This window comes from Heptranchias perlo, chromosome 28 (genome assembly GCF_035084215.1).
Source record: "Heptranchias perlo isolate sHepPer1 chromosome 28, sHepPer1.hap1, whole genome shotgun sequence".
Lineage (NCBI taxonomy): Eukaryota > Metazoa > Chordata > Chondrichthyes > Hexanchiformes > Hexanchidae > Heptranchias > Heptranchias perlo.
Window position 1 is genome coordinate 37,273,377 of NC_090352.1, and position 20,849 is coordinate 37,294,225.

General features: G+C 47.4%; 1 protein-coding gene across 6 annotated transcripts in view; it reads right to left on the reverse strand.

The window, feature by feature from the left end:
- Positions 1-20,849, reverse strand: part of bcas3 (BCAS3 microtubule associated cell migration factor) — a 666,368-nt gene that overhangs the window by 45,518 nt on the left and 600,001 nt on the right. The gene's annotated exons all lie outside the window — the stretch shown is intronic.

The window sequence follows — 20,849 nt, forward strand, 5'->3', positions numbered from 1 at the left end:
CATTGATAGACAGTGATTGCTATGATTAGTCAATAACTCCACTATCGTTGTATCATGTGACTACCAGGATGGTAGAAAGTGAACTAGATGAACTTTGGTCCATTTTTGTCTAGCAATTCGTATGTTCATTGTCTCATATTTGATTCGTTCCAAGTTAAGGAAGAGTTTATGTTATCAACACGTACCCACTAGGAAGCTTGGGACTGGACCAGAATGTCTTGACTTATAACCTTACAGATATCGAGGAGAGCAGAGATGTGTGCTTCAGGTCTGGTCAAACTCTAGTCCTAGATGGTCCTCTTCCTCCGCATCAACCACCCCAACAATCCGTGGATAGCAGCCGCCCTCCAGTACCTCCTCCTCCTAGTGACCATTCTACATGTTTGAGCTCAGACAGTGAAGCTTGGCAGGTTAATCACATTTTCCAGCGTGGACCACTGGATAACCAGCAGCAGAGGACCCCTGGATGAGAGTCCCCTCCCCTGCCCGAGGGCACAAAAGCAAACTGCAGTGCTTTGATCACTCGCTCCCTCGCTGTCCCAGTGACAAAACCGGCACAGACCAGCGATCAAACCCGGGACCTGCCTGGTCAGTGCGATTATTACCCAGAGGGCAGTGCATTTATCCGCCGAGCCATCAGGGCACCTGCTCTTGAGTTGTAAGAAGAGTTGTAAGAAGGTCACTGTGTGATCCAGTCCTTTGATTTAATTACATGTAATATAAACACAATATAGTAGAATCAAACAGCGCAGAAGGAGGTCATTTGGCCCATTGTGCCTGTGCCGGCTCTTTGAAAGAGCAATCCAATTAGTTCCACTCCCCTGCTCTCTCCCCATAACCCTGTAAATATTTTCTTTTCAAGTATTTATCCAATTCCTTTTTGAAAGTTATTATTGAATCTGCTTCCACCGCCCTTTCAGGCAATGAATTCCAGATCATAACAACTCGCTGTGTAAAAACATTTCTCCTCATCTCCCCTCTGGTTCTTTTGCCAATTACCTTAAATCTGTGAGCTCTGGTTACCGACCTCCTGCCAGTGGAAATAGATTCTCTTTATTTACCCTGTCAAAACCCCTCATGATTTTGAACACCTCTATTAAATCATCACTTAACCTTCTCTGCTCCAAGGAGAACAATGCAATAATCTGTTATTCCTCTGACATTATTTTTATTGCATTTCATCCATTTTTCCTTGTTGCTGTTTAGCACACACTGGCCCTGTGCAGGAAGTGTGCTCACGCTGTGATATAGCAGGGAAATGATTAAGTGCTCGGTGTTCTAAGGATAGCTTGTTGGGACAGTCGCGACCCTTGAGTAGGGAGCTGTGCAGCCTCAGCTCACACTGATGGCCGCTGACAGGTGAGTCACGGCAGACAGGGGACGAGTGAAGGACGGAGGCCCATCTCGAGCACTCTGACCCATGAGGACACTGTGCCGGCTCCGCTGGTAAACGCTCGGGGAGCTGACTCTGCGAGGTGTTGGCAAAGTGGCTGAGATTTGGCGTGCGGCTGTAGTGACAGCGTGAAGAGGGGGCGGCCAGGATTTGGCCTCTGCAGGCACCTCCAGATAACGCAGTGACTCGGAGTAAATGTCTGCACTGTGAGGCTGTGGGGAAACAGCCATTGAGATCCCCCCGGGGAGACAGTGAGGTTCTCCTTTCATGTTCTTCAGTGGATCCCTCTGGTTACAGTTTTTTAAAATAAGTCAGCGTACAATGCTCTGGAACACTGGTGTGTGGTACCACAGTCTAGGGGGGGGCACACAACTTTGATCCCCCACACTGCTCAACTCCTGATCTCAGATGCAGTGAAATGTGGGGGAGCACCATAGGAATGGGCAGAGGAAGCAGATTTTACCCCAGGCCACTGTCACAAACCTTCTTGTGACTGGGTCACAGCTAAAGGCAGGTCAGCACCTGTCCTCTTGGACGTGGGGCATAGGTGGCCTGGGGAATGTCTGGACGGGAAGGGAGGGGCGTGGCTGCGGACAGTTTAATCTACCTGCCCCTATTTGTATCAGACCTCCTCTCCCTTTTTGGGACCGCTGTCTCACTCTGTGCCATACTTGACCAGGGGAGGGGGCCACTGAGGAATCGAACCTGGGACCTTTCTGGTCTGTATAGCTCCGTACCCAGTGGCAATGCATTTAGTCACTGAGCTATCAGGTTCAAAAGGGAAGCTGTCCTTTCTAACACCATCACTGCTACCCCAGGTGCGATGTTCCAAATTACCTAGCTTGTTATTTTGATAGCACACTGCCTATCATAAAATGTACATGTACATATATACACACACACAAAAACACATACACACAAATATACACACACGTATAACCAAACACAAACACACACACACACACACACACACAAAAACACATAGGAATCCATGCACACATGCACATTTACCCACTGCGCCATTGGATTTCAGACACGTACCTCCATGTTGTTTCCCCTGTGCTATTTTTATTCTCTCTGGTCTCTCCAGCAGTCACTGCAGGTTAGGGCTCCAACCTCTACGTGACCTGTCTATGCCCTAACGAGGAGTGATTTTTGAATGTCTTGCTCTCCTCTCATCATCCCACTGAGGAACACGGGCTCCCTGTAGAGCCGAGAGGAAAAGCAGAAAAGAACAAAACTATGGGCACACCCTCCCCCCGCCCCCCTGAACATAAACGAGATGGGCAAGAGTGAGAGAGCAAGAGAGAGGCGCTGCAATCATCCTCTAAATGCACAAACTGGCCGGCTGCAAACACTTTCAACCTGGTTTGTGCTGCTAATAATTTTATTTGGTATTCTGCTGTCTAGACTCTCTGGAGTCTCCACAACAGAGTCCAGCTATCAAAAAACAGGAGCACGCAAGGTGCCACTGGGCGCAATTCTTAGGGTCGCCAACCCTCCAGGATTGTCCTGGAGTCTCCAGGATTGTCCTGGAGTCTCCAGGAATTGAAGTTTAAAATCCAGGACACTGCTAGAAGCAACACCCGGGAGAAAAATCACGGGGGCATTAAACAAAATTGTGTTCTTTCCTTTTCTTTGAACACTTTAATTTATTGGTTATAAAAATATTGGAGCTGGGGAAAAAGGCTGTTTCACTGACAGTCAAGATTAATCCAATTGGATAACAAAGAGTCTGTTCCCTTTCCAATTGGCCGTGGGAAGGCCGTTACACCCGAAGGATTGACCAATAGTGGGAGTGTGGGGGAGGGGCGGTTCGAGGTGGAAGATCATGTGATGAAACCTCCAGGAATACACCCAACCAGAGCTGGCAACTCCAACAATTCTTTGCGTAACAGGGAGGTAAACGCACATCGAAAAGGTCTCTCCGCCCTCGATACAAGCTGTGAAACATGCAGACTTCCATTGCGTCCTTCTCGAACGCTCCTGTTAGTGATGCTGACCGTTGACCTACACAACTCGGTGCTTCTGATGATGTTCATGTTTATGGCGCGGAGCCGATACCCCAGAGACATGGCCCGTGACTGAACAGAGCGCGGCCGATTCCGAGGGAGACTCACTGGTGTAACTGCAGCAGATTTCTTCCTGACAACTAAACGCCTGGGAGCATCAAAGTGAACGGAATATCAGTCTGGTCCCACTGGCGAGAAGGAAGCAAAATGCCCAACGCATTGGCTGATCCAACCAGGAGGCACAGGGTGGGCGCGGGTGGTGGTGGCAGTTAAACAAAAATTATCAAGAGTTCCAATCATTTCAATTTTTTGCTGTAAATCAAGGATGTTAAACTGATAGAAATTAATCATTTTGTGCCCAAGAGGATCATTCCTATTTGTCCCCTGAACTAACCAATCGTGCACAGATGACCAAACTCGAGGCCTCCTGTTCTTGTGTCTGTCTCGTGCCCTAATTTACGTATCTAATTGTGAGACAGAAACCCAGTTCTTAAATCTATGGGCTCCTGCAAGTGACTCCAATTCTTATATCTAACTCCCTGGCATCGGTGCAGTGCCAGTTCTGGTTCTGGTCTCGCACCAGAAGTGTGATATCAAATGTGCATCACCAGACTGACAGTGAGAGAACTTGGAAGCGATAGTTTTACAGTCAAGTCTCACTCTAGAGATTGGAGCATTAAATCTGGGCTAACACTCCCAGTGCAGTGCTGCACTGTCGGATGTGCCGTCTTTCAGATGATTTGTTAAACCAAGGGCCTGTCTGCCCTCTCAGTTGGATGTAAAAGATCCCATGCGCTATTCAAAGAAGAGCAGGGGAGTTCTCCCCGATGTCCTGGTCAATAATTATTCGTCAACCAATATCACTAAAACAGATTATCTGGTCATACTCTCATTGCTGTTTGTGGGATCTTGCTGTGTGCAAATTGGCTGCTGCGTTTCCTACATTACAACAGTGGCTACACTTCAATAAAGTACTTAATTGGCTGTAAAGCGCTTTGGGACATCCTGAGGTTGTGAAAAGTTCTTTCTTTTTTTAAGGTGTCCTCTCACTGGTTCTCCTTGGGTCCTCTTTCAATTGCACGGGTTTCACGGTCTTAACACCGACCCAGAACCGGGCTCTGCCTTGTTCCCAAAGTTCTGGTGGTCTCCTGCTGGGGTTCTGACAGTTCGACCATCAGAATCCCCGAGTGGAGTGTTCTTGAGTCTGCATTGTAAGATGATGCTGCTGATTGGTGTCAGTGAAAGGGTTAAAATGTCTGCCCTTCATCTCCTGCACCTGGTACTGAACACACGCACCTCAGCAATCGAGACACGGCCTGTGTCGCTGAACTTTTTACCGCTCAGTCCTCTGGGTTCATTCCTCATCTCTCTTTGTTAACTTCGCAGAGTTTGCTTTGAATGCCTACGGTTGAATCTCTGTGTGAACTCTCCTGCTCTCATTTACCCCTCTGCAGCCGACAAATTCATCACAACAAATATCCACAGTTGAAACCCTATATCGCTAGGCCCTGGATACTTGTCTGCTCAGATGAATTGTATCTCACCCTCCTCATTCTAACCTCAGCCTTTTTTTTCCTCTTTCTTTCTCTCTGCCTTGACTAAAGGACTGTGTTTTCTCAGAGAAAGCTAATCCCGTCTCTGTTTTCCTTTTAACAGAATGGGTCCTCCTGCACAAAAGGCCTGTGGCCTAACACCATCCCTGCAAGGCTAGCCTGACTGCCTAAAGGTATCCTCTCAACGCAGGGGCAAGGTCCTGCCCTTGTCAGTTGTATTATGTGGCAGACAATTGGTGTCTAAATGGGGGTAGGCAGTGTTTGTAGGTGGGATGATTGAGTGAAGGAATTATTATACCTGACATGGCCCTGCCCAAGGCCTCAGACCTTTCAACATGTCTGTCTCTGTTTTTAAACTGAATATTTTTCTCTCAATCTGTATCTGCACCAGAAGCGTCAACACTGATGCTTGACGTTAGTTGCAGGGAGTTCATTTTATTCTCCGAAAAAGACACATTGTAGACAATTTAATAAACTGCTGCGTGGATTTAGCTCCCAAATTGAGGAATGTTAATTTTTTTCAATGCATCGGCAAACAAATTTTATCCACCTCTGTGAATCACTGTGCATGTTTACACTGAGAAAAGAACGAACTTTCACTTCTATAGCGTCTTTCCCGACATCATGGACGTCCCAAAGTGTCAATGAAGTACTCTTGAAGTATGGTCACTGTTGTAATATAGCAGCCAATTTGCATACAGCAAGATTCCACAAACGGCAATGTGTTTTAGTGATGTTGGTTGAGGGATAAATATTGGCCAGGATACCAGGGAGAACTCCCCTGCTCATCTTCGAAATTATGCCACGGGATCTTTTACATCCACCTGAGAGGGTAGATGGGGCCTCGGTTTAACATTCCATCCAGGTGTTGTTCGGCACCTCCAACAATGCAGCACTCCCTCAGTACTGCACTGGGAGTGTCAGCCTGGATTATGTGCTTAAGACCCTGTCGTGGGACATGAACCCATGACCTTCTAACTCAGAAGCAAGTGTGCTACCCACTGAGCCAGGGCTGACACTGCCCTGTGCCTATGCTCTCTGCAGGTGCAGGAGGTGGTGCCTCTAGTTTCCAAACTGGCCTCCCACACACCCTGCTCAAGACAGGCATAGTACAGCTACGCCACCTTCAATTTTAAAAAGAAATCCTTCAATTTTTAAAAAAAATCAGGGTTGCCAGACTCTGACTTGGTCCCTCCAGTGTATGTTGCAGGCTCCATCACAACTTTAAGCAGACTGATATACGAAACTGCCTTGCCACATTTACAAGGCACCATGGGATTTCAGAGTAGTGGTGGCAGATCGCGATCCCCAGTGCGTTTCTGTTGCCATTTGCTGAACTGAGGCTAATAAGTTCACTTTTAAGTGGAGCCACATGTTGGGCATTCCCGACTCTATAACAAGATGAAAGGGCTGATAAATGCAATGGCTGCATTTGGACACTGAGAGATTAAGACATAATTCTCTTTCCCTCCTCTCTCATTTTCTTTTTTTTTTAAAGAGAGCCCTGATCTTCAGAGGTTCTGCACCTTTTTGCTATGATTGAAAAATCAGGGCTGTCGTCCTTTACTTGTGTTATATGGAGTGAGATTTGTACTTGGAATCTCCTAGTTGGGAGCTGGTAGCTGATTGGCAGGTATTGTCCCACTACATCGCACACCATGGGGACTGGTGAGATCTGCTCCTAGTTACACCTCATTTCAAACCCTCCCCCACTGCTAATGTTCTCAATGCTGACCTCTGTCAGGACACCAGGCATAGTCCACCTCGGGCTGGTCTTCATGGAGACCATTAATGTTACCTTTTGGTCATCTCACTGGAAGGCCTGTCACCAGGAGTGCCCTCTCCACCCCCAGTCAGTTTTCTATCCTGTTACACTAGGGTGAGGAATTACTACTGAAGGGCAGCCAGTGTAAATTTTAAACATCTTGGCCCCATTCTCTGGAACTCCCCCTAAATCCTATCGGAGCAGCATACTCAAAACTGACCTTCTTGATAGGGTTGCCAACTCTGGTCGGGTGTATTCCTGGAGGTTTCATCACATGACCTCCCGATCAAACAGCTCCACCCCGCACACTCCCGCCATTGGTCAGGGCACACTGCCTTCCCACAGCCAATTAGAAAGCAAACAGACTCTTTGTTACCCAATTGGATTAATGTTGACTGTTAGTGAAACAGCCTTTTTTCCCCCATCTCCAATATTTTTACAGCTATTAAATGAAAATGTTCAAAGAAAATGAAAAAAACAATTTTTTTTATTGCCCCTTTGATTTTTCTCCCGGGTGTTGCTCGCAGCAGTGTCCTGGAGATTAATCTTCAATTCCTGGAGACTCCAGGGCAATCCTGGAGGGTTGGCAACCCTACATCTTGACCAAGCCATCTCCCCAAACTCTCCTGCCGCTTGGTCCTTGTTTCTCCGTTGTGAAACATCTTTACTGTTTTAAAGGCAATGCATTAATGCAGGTTGTTGTTGAGCGGGAATCAAACTCACCCCCTACCCGGTTAGGACTTCAATGTTCCAGCCGTCGGACAATCTTATTTTTGGAGGCCATTGCAGAACGAAGAACTGAGGCAGAAAACAGTCTCATTTCATTGCTGTCTATGGTCTTCCAATTTACCCATTCAACAGACTTCAGTGTTTAATTCTAAAATAGAAACTCCTGCTGATACAATAGAAGTTGGAGGGGATGGGGGGGAGGGGGGGGGTGAGAGAAGGACAGTACAGGATGGGGGGAGAGGGGGATTAATGTTTCCAGTATCACCTGCCCCGAAGAGAGAGGTTCCAGACAGGGATCAGAGAGAAACGGGCAAAAATTTAATTTGTTTCCTCTTTTCTGATAACTCGTAACAACAAATGAAATAGTAGAGGAATCTGCAGGCAGGCAGTTGGGAGGTCAGTTAGATAGAATAGTAGTGCCGAGTACAGGGTCTCAAACCATTTGCTTGGCCACTATCCACTTCATCTACACAGCCTACTTATTATAGAAAGTGAAGAATTTGGTATCAGCAGCCAAACAACCCCGAATGATATACTTCCTTCAAAAAATAAACCTCTCTGTGAAGCAATGTTCTCATTAAAGTCTCCGAGACACACAAGGAGAGTGCCAGTTCTAAGGTTGTGATCGGTCCAGTTAAGGGGATGGAGGAAGATAGAGAGAAGGGAGGGATTATGCTATTTGTGGATTAAAATTAAAACTTTAAAGTTGGGTTAACACTGAACAGTGAAGTGTGCAATGACATCTGTGTCTGTAATCAGCGGCTTGGCTTTCAACCACTGCCAACTAAAACAGCCAAATATCAAATCCACTTTACAGATCATCGCAGCAGCCCAGGGTCTGCCAAAGCAAACAGTCAAAGTCTGAAGTTTGCTTTACAAACCTGTGATCTGGGAGTTGAGAGGGGCAGGCTTCCAGGAAAGCAATTGCAGTGAGCTTCAGCCCCCAGCCCCAGCATAAATCTATCATACAGCCCACAATGTGTCCGTGAAACCAGGCACTAAAGATACAGGCACGCTCGGAGGGCTGAACACGTGGATACCTGGCCAGCAAACACGACAGTCAACAAGAAATGTACTATTTTAGCCCCGTTTTCTCCCTGTACTTGGCGCTACTATTCTATCTAACTGACCTCCCAACTGCCTGCCTGGAGAGTCCTCTATTTCACTTGTTGTTACGAGTGCCTATTGTCACTCTGGTATGGGTTCTATGGGCTCTGATTCTCATTGGGTATGGGTTCCACGGACGCAGGCTCTTGCTGCGGTACGAATTCCATGGGTGCTGAATCTCACTGGGGTACGGGCTCTACGGGCACAGAATGTCATTGGGGAATAGGTTCAATGGGGGCTGACTTTGATTGGGGTATAAGTTCTATAGGCACCAAGCAGCCACCAGTACCTTACCCAAATGGTCATTCCTAATGTATGAGCCTAGACAGGGAATAGGATATTCAACTATGGCAGGCATCACAACCAAGCCCAATCTTGCCCTTAACATCCACATGTGCACACTTTTCAGCAGAGGTCAATAGAAGTTGATTAGGAGTGGGAACCCGGTCTAATTTCCCTAATCGAGAAGTGCTGAGAGCAATTCCAACCTCAGCTGTTACTTTCATTGAGATCAGCTAACTCAGCTCCAACAAGAGAGAGTCTAACCACCTCGCCTTGACATTCAACGGCATTACCATCACTGAATCCCCCACCATCAACATCCTGGGGGTCACCATTGACCAGAAGCTTAACTGGACCAGCCATATAAATACTGTGGCTACAAGAGCAGGTCAGAGGTTGGGTATTCTTCAGCAAGTGAGTCACCTCCTTACTCCCCAAAGCCTTTCCACCATCTACAAGGCACAAGTCAGGAGTGTGATGGAATACTCTCCACTTGCCTGGATGAGTGCAGCTCCAACAACACTCAAGAAGCTCGACACCATCCAGGACAAAGCAGCCCGCTTGATTGGCACCCCATCCACCACCTTAAACATTCACTCCCTTCACCACCGGCGCACCGTGGCTGCAGTGTGTACCATCCACAGGATGCACTGCAGCAACTTGCCTAGGCTTCTTCGACAGCATCTCCCAAACCCGCGACCTCTACTTCCTACAAGTATAAGGGCAGCAGGTACATGGGAACAACACCACCTGCACGTTCCCCTCCAAGTCACACACCATCCCGACTTGGAAATATATCGCCGTTCCTTCATCGTCGCTGGAACTCCCTACCTAACAGCACTGTGGGAAAACCTTCACCACACGGACTGCAGCGGTTCAAGAAGGCGGCTCACCACCACCTTCTCGAGGGCAATTAGGGATGGGCAATAAATACTGGCCTTGCCAGCGACACCCACATCCCATGAACGAATGAAAAAAAAATGAACCCGGGACTGGACCTGATACCTTTCTGGTCTGTACGGCTCAGACCCACAATACAGAGTAAGCTTAAGAAATGGGCCATTGGGGGAACCCCGACTCACAGGTTCAACTCAATGAGTTAGTGTTCCCAGTGCAGTGTTCCTGTAGCTGGGTTTGCCTGATTTGTGCCCCACAGGATTTTTCACCCATTATTTTACCGAAAGCAGTGAGCAGAGAATGAGGGACCCCTTGAAGCACAGCCAAACTTCAATTCTATTCTAATTTCTGCTTTAAGACAACCTCTCCTTCGCTAAGGCGGAGACTTTTCCTGTGGTACAGCCCAAGAGTTGCCCATCTGCCCTCCACCATCTCACTCATTTGGTTATTTTTCACATGCAAGTCCAGTGAGTGTTGGCAGGGTACTGAACCACGAGGGGCTTGACAGCCCTGCCTGGTCCTGTTATCATTCAATGTCCTTGCTGGGTTAACATTACTAGTGTGATCTATGGCCAATATTTCCCTCCTTAGCCTCGGTGGAGCTGAGGTCAATAGTAACACTCGTACCCTAGCTGAGATCAGCTCACTCAGCACAGGGCATGGATCAAACCTCGGGCTCAGTCCCACAACAGAAGGTGCATTTCTTCACTGAGCCATTGTTCTTGTGGAGGGGGGGAGGGCCCTTCGAATCTATTTCTCTTACTCTCTTCTCAGACAATCATCAACTCCCACAAACAAAAGGATCCAAATAATCAACAGAAATAGACAAGAAAACATGAAAAATTGTTAATAATTTTTGAAACTGAACTGCAGAAGGTGATATTCAAGCTTTATCTTGGTGTGTTTACAAGCAGATCCATCATTTGATTATATGTCGAACCTTGTAAGATACAGAGTGTGTCTTTTACATTCTGCAAAACAGCATGATGCAATCCCAATGAATTAATATTTCCAAAAGTGACATTGTTTTTTTTAAATCTCAGCATTATCAATTGGAATGAGAGAAAGGCCAAAGAGAACAATCTGTTACCCGCAGTTTTTAGAATCATTGAATCGTTACAGCACGGAGGATGCCGTTCGGCCCATCGAGCCTGCGCCAGCTCCCATTCCCCCGCTCTTTCCCTGTAGCCCTGCAAATGTTTTCCCTTCAAATATTTATCCAATTCCTTTTTGAAAGCCACGATTGAATTTGCTTCCACCGCCCTTTCAGGCAGCACATTCCAGATCATAACCACTTGCTGCGTAAAAAAAGTTTTTAATTAGTTGAATAATTTGAACCTCATGTATTTTTTTTAATGTTGTTAATTTTTTCCATGCCTGATGGCGAGAGCTTGCTGCCCTGTGCTGTAAAATCTGGAATAGAACCAGATCTTCATATGTATTCTGAAGGCTGGAAAAGCAATGTATACTCAGGTCACACTGCCACCACCTTATCTGAGAGCAGAAAACTCGGCAAAAAAAAAAAGATTTTTTTAGTCAAATAGCAAATGAATAATGTTATCTCATTAACTAAACAACGTGTCTATCTCCGAGATCTCTGCACTCCTCCAATTCTGGCCTCTTGCCTATTCCCGATTTTCAACACCATTGGCGGCCATGCATTCAGCTGCTTAGCCCTGAGCTCTGGATTTCCCTCCCTAAACCTCTCCACCTCTCTCTCCTTTAAGTCATTCCTTTAAATCTACCTCCTTGACCAAACAGTCAACTGTCCTAATATGTCTTTATGTGGCTTGGTGTCAAATTTTGTTGCTAACGGTCCTGTGAAGTGCCTTGGGATGTTTTACTACGTTAAAGGTGCTATATATAATGCAAGTTGCTATTGTTGTTGCTCCATAAAGCATTCCCAGTGCTTTGTGACCACCAGCGAGGACGGGTCCAAGAGTGGGCGTGAGTCCAATTTCCCTTCCTTCTTGAAGGAGGTGCCCAGTCCTGCTCACTATCTCCTCCGACAGTGTCCCTGAGGTCGGAAAATCTCTGCTGGGGCAAATTGCGCTCCACTCCAATTCATTAGCTGTGGCTCAGTGGGTAGCACTCTTGCCTTTGAGTCAGAAGTTCATGGGTTCAAGCCCCACTCCAGAGGCTTGAGCACATATTCCAGACTGACACAGGCGGGCGTAAAAGATCCCACAGCACTATTTCGAAGAAGAGCTGGGGAGGTGTCCTGGCCAATATTTAGAGGGGCAGAGAGGTGTTGGGGAGGGAATTCCAGAGCTTAGGGCCTAATCAGCTGCAAGTATGGCCGCCAATAGTGGAGCAAAAGAAATCGGGGGAGGTGCAAGAGGCAAGAATTGGAGGAGCGCAGAGATCTTGGGGGGTTGTAGGGCTGGAAGAGTTACAGAGATAGGGAGGGGCGAGGCCATGAAGGGATTTGAAAACATGAGGTGAGAACTTTAAAATCGAGATGAAGTAAAACTTTTCTGACGGAGGGACAGTTTGATCCTCGGGTAGAAGGTGCCAACAAACGGTGCCACTCCTGGTGAATTGTGGATTTACATCCTGCAGATGGCGAGTTTCTGATCTTGGGGCTTCAGTGACACAGCAAGTTCTACTTGGGACAGTCAGGGTGTTGTGGTACAACTGGGTACAATGTTGCCCTGGCCAGTTCCTAGGCACTGGTGCCTGCTCTCAGCCAGGGGCTTGTCATGTGTTTGGCACCAAGGCAAAGCACCCAAAAGTAAGGTTGTAAATTATCTAAAACATGGAACAAAATAAAACCCAGCAGGCTAATTTTACTTAAACACATTATTGCATTTTCTAACGTGACATCTGAGATCCAGATAATGTATACAAAGTATCAGCTTACTATAAACATATTCATTTACAATTTACAGAGATTTCCATTCACAAAAAAGAATTTACCCCGAGTAAGGGACCATCCACAAATTGCCCTCTTTTTCACAGAAGCATTTATTGCCTCCCTAAAACCGTGTGCAAAAATAAAAAGGGTATTCGGGGTGTTAGGCCTTTTCCACACCTGAGTAGCTCTTAAAGTGTCTGAAAGTGTTCATGATTAGAGATGGTCCCTAAACAGTTCCAATAAAAACACTTCAAGTCTGCTGAGTTAGTTGGTTTTAGGCTGGGCGACCACTCGAGGTGCTAAGGTTTCAGTGCCATACTGAGGGAGTGCTACACTGTCGGAGGTGCCATCTTTCGAATGAGACGTTAAACCGAGGCCCCATCTGCCCTCTCAGGTGGACGTAAAAGATCCCATGGCATTATTTCGAAGAAGAGCACGGGAGTTCTCCCCAATGTCCTGGCCAATATTTATCCCTCAACCAACATCACTATAACAACTGATGTGTCATTATCGCATTGCTGTTTGTGGAACCTTGCTGTGCGCCGAGTTTCCTACATTACAACAGTGACTACACTTCAAAAAGTACTCCATTGGTTGTAAAATGTTTTGGGACGTCCTGAGGAAGTGAACGGTGCTATATAAATACAATAATTGGACAACTCTTTCAAAGAGCCGGCACAGGCACGATGGGCCGAATTACCTCCTTCTGTGCTGTACGATTCTATAAGTTCACTCTTCTTTCTTTATTGCCGTCAGCGCTCCTTAGGGAGGGGCAAAAATAATCAGCCAGGCTTCCCGCTTCCGAGCGCTCTGTGGTAAACCTGGTGGAAAATGTAGCTTGGATGTGAGGTGAGGACAGGAACCCACGGGCTTGGCTCTGAAGCTCCTCATGGTTTAATTGCCAGCGTACTGGAGGGTGGCCAGCGCTCATGGAATTATACGCTGGCAAGAGTTAGATTCAGGAGAAGAGGAGACAAAACTGAGGGGAAGAAAAATACTTGCGAACATGAACCTGATTCACTTCAATGTAATTGAATGCTTTTCAAACTTTTCTGTGTGGGGGACCCTCTGTAAATACTGACACACTCCCAGAGACCCCCTGTAAATACTGACACACTCCCGGGGAATGTCTGCAAATACTGACATACTCCCAGAGACCCCCTGTAAATACTGACACACTCCCAGGGGCCCTCTGTAAATACTGACACACTTCCGAGGAACCTCTGCAAAGACTGACACACTCCTGGGGACACCCTGTAAATACTTACACACTCCCAGGGGCCCTCTGTAAATACTGACACACTCCCGGGGAATGTCTGCAAATACTGACACACTCCCAGAGACCCCCTGTAAATACTGACACACTCCCAGGGGCCCTCTGTAAATACTGACAAACTTCCAGGGAACCTCTGCAAAGACTGACACACTCCTGGGGACACCCTGTAAATACTTACACACTCCTGGGGACCCCCTGTAAATATTGACACACTCTCAGGGACCCCTGTAAATATTGACACACTCTCAGGGACCTCCTGTAAATACTGACACACTCCCAGGGACCTCCTGTAAATGCTGAAACACTCCCAGGGACCTCCTGTAAATGCTGAAACACTCCCAGGGACCTCCTGTAAATACTGAAACACTCCCAGGGACCTCCTGTAAATACTGAAACACTCCCAGGGACCTCCTGTAAATACTGAAACACTCCCAGGGACCCCCTGTAAATGCTGAAACACTCCCAGGGATCCCCTGCATATACTGACCCATTCCAGGGGACCAACTGAGAAAGGTTCAATCACTATAAGACTTATTTACACCCCCTCCCATCCTAAACCTCTAGAAGCTGGTTATAGTACGACCCTGGATCAGTGTCATCTACAAGGCACAATATTCCTGACCAATTACAAATGCCACATCTCCAATACTCTAAAATTCTTACTGCATCTTGGCCCTGAGGACCTGCGCTGTGTGGCCTATTTTCAGGAAGATGGGCTTCAGTAACATAAATGCAGGATAGTGGCACAGTCCATTGACTCTCTCCAGACACAGAGTGCAGTGTAAAAGCAGCTCCTCAGAGTCTGTCATAGATAAGAAAGATACTGTACGTGCAGCTGGGTGAAAGAGGAGAGAGCGCAGCAGAGCGAGCAGGATGTAGCCTCACTACATGCCACTCCCTGCGGCAGGGCTCCAGATTGGCAACCGGGGTGCCCGGGGTGCATTGATGCACCTTTGGAGGCAGGGGGTCGGGGTGCGGGAACATACCTCCGGAGCTCTCAGCCTGTCTGGTCTGACCACAAAGGAAGGAAGGAAAGACAGAAAGACTTTATACAGCGCCTCTCACTACCTCAGGAGATCCCAAAGCGCTTCACAGCCAATGAAGTACTTTTGAGGTGTAGTTACTGTTGTAATGTAGGAAACACGGCAGTCTTTTTGTGCATAGCAAGGTCCCACAAAAAGCAATGAGATAAAAGCCAAATCATCTGTTTTTTAGTTGAAGGATAAATATTGGCCAGGACACTGGGGAGAACTCCCCTGCTCTTCTTCAAATAGTGCCATGGGATCTTTTACATTCACCTGAGAGGGCAGACAGGGCCTCGGTTTAACATCTCATCCGAAAGAACAACACCTCTGACAGTGCAGCGCTCCCTCAGTGGGAATGTTGGCCTGGACTATGTGCTCAAGTCTCTGGAGTGGGGCTTGAACCCACAACCTTCTGACTCTGGAGACGAGAGTGCTACTCACTGAGCCACAGCTGACACCTAAGCAGTGTGGGTTTCACATTGCTCGCCTGTGAAGATCTTCCCCCTGGCACTGGAGAAGGTCCCTGTCCTTGGCCAAATATGTTAAAAGTCACGAGTGCAACTTTAAAGCAGCTCCTTGCCTCCACTGATTTCCGAATCCACCCTGCAGGTTAAGTGGAGCAAATGTAGAACAAGGGAAGCCCCATCCTCACACAGTGGAGCCTTTTCATCTCGGAAATGACACCTATCACATTTACAAGGCTTACCTCAGGTATACTGCAGTTATACCATAGCCTGCAACAGTGAACCGTCATTACACTCAGATCCATTCCCATGCTATAATCGGGAGCCTGAGTGACACTCCTCCCTACGGCCCAGGGACAGGCAGAGAGGGACGCCTGTGTAATTGGCATATCCCTCACTGCTGTTCATCTGCATAAGGCAGATGGTTGGGGCTCCACAGTGCATTGCCAGGCCATGATGTGGAGATGCCGGTGATGGACTGGGGTTGACAAATGTAAAGAATCTTACAACACCAGGTTATAGTCCAACAATTTTATTTGAAAATCACAAGCTTTCGGAGGCTTTCTCCTTCGTCAGGCCGACCTTGGTCCTTATCTCTATGGTATCTGGAGTGAGCAATTTCACAGTGTTTACCCAAGGATTTTTACTCCAGAGCTGAATTAGTTCCTAGCTTCACCCCAGCACACCACCAATAGCTCCTCTTTACCGTGCAATCCCTTGCTGGACTCTGTGCTCCCAATTCACCCTGTTTATACTGTGTGGTGGGCAACAGGACCAACAGCAATATTACAACAACTCGGACGGTGCATGTGAAACTGTTCTGAAGTCGCATTAGTGACTTCCTGCCGCAGATGTCGGGGAACAAAAGAAAAGAAAGACTTGCATTTATTTAGTGCCTTTCACGACCTCAGGACAACCCAAAGAGCTTTACAGTCAATGAAGCACTTTGTAATGTAGGAAACACAGCAGCCAATTTGCACCCAGCAAGATCCCACAAACAGCAATGAGATAAATGACCAGATAATCTGTTTTTAATGGTGTTGGTTGAGGGATAAATATTGGCCAGGACACCGGGGAGAATTCCCCCTATTCTTCTTCAAATAGTGCCATGGGATTTTTTACGTCCAACTGAGTCTCATCCGAAAGCCAGCACCTCCGACAGCACTAAGAACAGTCCTTTCCAAACCTCTGGGGCCAAAAAACTCAAACAGCACAAACCAGCCAACATGAAGGAAGCAGAGAAAGGACTGCGTTGCCTGGGTTTTGAGAGCCTGATTGCCAGGGTTTATTTGGCCCAACAGACAACAATTTGGACACCCCTGGTCTAAGTTCGCACATGAAGGTTGATCACATTGAGTGCAGGACAGGAGGGCTGGCAGCACTCACGGAATCGTATTCCAGCTGGGAGTCAGTGCCCCCAGGAGAGGATGAGAGAAAACCAGAGAAAAGAGTGAAAAGCTCCGGTGATCGATGGAGAACACAGCAGGCACTATTACTGCTTCAGTCTGGGCCAATCTCACTCCCCACCTCCCCCCCACACCAACACCACCCGCTGTGCTAATTTGTTCAATTAGCCATGGTCCTCAGCTTGGAATTCACTGAAAAATGCTGCCTGCTCTGTCAACAGATTAACTAACAATAAACTACATTTTACAGACACGCTGCTTAGAGGACTATCAGTGGCAGACAAAGGAACGCCCATGTCAAACACGGGGGGCAGGGCAGCTTTCTTTACAGCTCCCTGGATAAGCCAGTGGCTGAGGGATTCGCACACTCACAGCAAGGTCAGCACTAAACTTCGCACCTCAAGCTGTGGTGTCTAACACCACTGACCCTCTCTGGCGACATAAATCTTCAAGAGAAGCTGGGGGATTATCTGGCTAAGAGCGTTACCCATGTCATGCGAGGGGGCCATGTCAGCTGCAGTGGAACTTGACGGCTGTAAATACTGGTAAACAAACAGCCTGTGCCGCCATGTCACTCGACACTGGTCAGTGCCCGACACCTGCCCCATTATTGTGTTACCCAATAAAAGCTTCACCCCCGCTACAGCCCCAGTCACTTTGCAATGATACTCAATCTGTCCGGGGGAGGGAGTTTCAGCACAACAGCATTGATGTTATTAAAGTGACTCAACTTTTAAACACCCACCCCTGCCCCCAAAGCCTCCTCTATTTTTCTATGATGTGGAGATGCCGGTGATGGACTGGGGTTGACAAATGTAAAGAATCTTACAACACCAGGTTATAGTCCAACAATTTTATTTGAAAATCACAAGCTTTCGGAGATTACCTTTATTCGCTGGTTGCGCGGCCAACGTTATCTACCTCATACGTTGCAGGAAAGGATGCCCCGGAGCATGGTACATTGGCGAGACCATGCAGACACTGCGACAACGGATGAACGGACACCGCGCAACAATCGCCAGACAGGAGGGTTCCCTCCCAGTCGGGGAACACTTCAGCAGTCAAGGACATTCAGCCACCGATCTTCGGGTAAGCGTTCTCCAATGCGGCCTTCGAGACACACGACAACGCAAAATCGTCGAGCAGAAATTGATAGCCAAGTTCCGCACCCATGAGGATGGCCTCAACCGGGATCTTGGGTTCATGTCACGCTACACGTAACCCCACCAGCGAACAAATGTTATCTGTTTTTAATACAACGGGTCATTCTCTGTCTTTCTCTTCCTTTCGGATGTTTCTCCCTCTCTCTCTCTGTCTTGTGTTCTGGCCGTTTGTGTATTCGGTGGTCCTGTAGGTAACACCTCTCCGTCTGAACACTTTGATTGCCTTGACAACGGGCAGTTGGAAAGATTATCTGTAATCACCAGGTATTGTTCTCTGACTATAAATGCGAAACGTTCAAGGAGTCCCACACTCACTCACCTGACGAAGGAGGTAATCTCCGAAAGCTTGTGATTTTCAAATAAAATTGTTGGACTATAACCTGGTGTTGTAAGATTCTTTCTATTTTTCTAGAAACACATCTACCAGCTCCCTTGGCTCACAAAGTAGCACTCTCGCCTCTGAGTCAGAAGGTTGTTGGTTCAAGTTCCACTCCAGAGATCTGAGCCCATAATACAGGCCAATGCTCCAGTACAGTGCAGTACTGAGGGAGTGCTGCTCTGTCGGAGATGCCGTCTTTCAGATGAAATGTTAAATTGAGGCCCAGTCCGCCCTCTCTGGTAGACAAAAAAGATCCCACGGCACTATCTCGAAGAAGAGCAGGGGAGTTCTCCCTGGTTTGCAGGCCAACATTTATCCCTCAGCCAGCAACACAAAAGAACAGATTATCCGGTCATTATCACATTGCTGTTTGTGGGATCTTGCTTTGTGCAAATTGGCTGCTGCGTTTCCTATATTACAACAGTGACTGTACAAAAAGTAATTCGTTAGTTGTAAAGTGCTTTGGGATGTCCTGAATGTCACGCCAGCTTGGGATACCACACCGTTACAGAACGGTTGTACACTGGTCCTCGCCTCAGTCACAGTGATGCGTAAAAGAGTCTGTTCACACAGGCCTGAGTATCTCCTCATCTATGTCTAAAGAAGGAATGTGGGCAGACTTATCCTTGAGAGTACTGATTAACCTGTGGAGTGGACCGTTGCCCAAATGACCTTACACAGACACATGCCCGCACACAGCACTATTGAATGGCCCCATTCAATCAATGCCCGTTAAGAGCTAAAGGTTCATTTCAAGGTAGGGTTGCCAACTCTGGTTGGACGTATTCCTGGAGGTTTCATCACATGACCTCCTGTTGCCAACCGACCCGCCCGGTCAAACAGCCTTTTATCCCAGCTCCAACATATTTAGAACTAATAAACAAAAGTCTTCAAAGAAAATGAAAAAGCACTATTTTGTCTTAATGCCCCTATGGATTCTCTCCTGGGTTTCATCACAGCAGTGTGCAGGAGATTAATATTTAATTCCTGGAGACTCCTGGACAATCCTGGAGGGTTGGCAACACTACCTTTTGCTCAAATATATCTGCAATACTTGCACAGGAAAACAACCAACAACTTTCACATACACAGCCGCTTTAACATGGAGGAGCGGGGGGGGGGGGGGGCGGGGGGCGCAAGGGAGGGCATTCGGCAAGCAGGAGTTAGGAGGGGAATTGACCAAAAGTATGACTGAAAAGGTAGGCATTGAGGAGACTTTAGAAGGTGGGGAGAGGGGTAATGAGGTGGAGTGGTTTCAGAAGAGAATTCCAATGTGATGGGTCCTGAAACCTCTGCCACCATTGGCCAAATTTTAAAGAGGCAGGAAAGGAAGGAGATACCAGGCTGGGAATGTTTGTGTTAACACAGATGGCAGCTCCGATACAACTCTGGCATTGGCAATTTTGCCGATTCCTACGAATAGGCCCAAGTCTGACATCCCTCATTCTGAGTTCTTGATTAGTTAGTCACATTTTACAAGGGTCCATTCAGTGTGTTGTGAGCTGGTAAAGGGGAAGTGTGAAACTAATTCACTGTAAACAGAACACTATCACCGCCTCTTCACGCTCAGTGCATGTAATTACTGAGGCTACTTTGTCTTGCGTTTAGCGGGGTGCGAAGTAGAAACAGGTCTTCCTGGCCACCAGCCTCAGTGAATCTCACAAATCTGGCCCTGCACCCCACTTAACCCATTCTAAACGCTGCTTAATATCACTGCCTTGATCAACTGGTGGGCAAGCACTCAGCCTGGTGAGGTATAGAGTCGGTGGCTCCTAGGTTTATTCTCAGTCCATGCTGGAGTGGAAGTGGGGCACCATAACTGGCCACACTGCCTCTGGGTAGAGAAGAGGCAGCCCAGGTGCCCTCTTCTGATGGCGATTCAGTAACGGTGGCTGGAAAGAATCCGTGTCTGGGTGACAGTAGAAGGCAGAGTCGGGGTCGGAAGTGTTCCACTCCCTGGGTTGACCCTCTATGCTGAAATGCACCACACACACACACACACACACACACACACGAAGCATGGCGACTTAGGCGAGGTGGCATTGGGCGCCCGGTGCTGGCCCAACACAAGGCAGCACCGTCAGGAGAGGGTGAAAAAGTAATCGACAAAGACAGGCAGACGTGGGTGGGGTCAGGGAGACCCAAGAGGTCTCACGAGGGACACTTTAATATTCCGTGTTTTTGTGTAACGGTATCAGATTATCACACACGGCACAATGTGAACTGCTGCTCAATATAGCTGAGAGAGAGCCAGACAGCAGGCTCCCCCATCACTGTGTGATAAAAAGAAAGACTTGCATTTATATAGCGCTTTTCATGACATCCCAAAGCGCTTTACAGCCAATGAAGTACTTTTGAAGTGTAGTCACTGTTGTAATGTAGGGAATGCAGCAGACAATTTGTACACAACAAGATCCCACAAACAGCAATGAGATAAATGACCAGATAATCTGTTTTAATGATGTTGGTTGAAGGATAACTATTTGGCCAGGACACTTGGGAGAACTCCCCTGCGCTTCTTCGAATAGCGCCATGGGATCT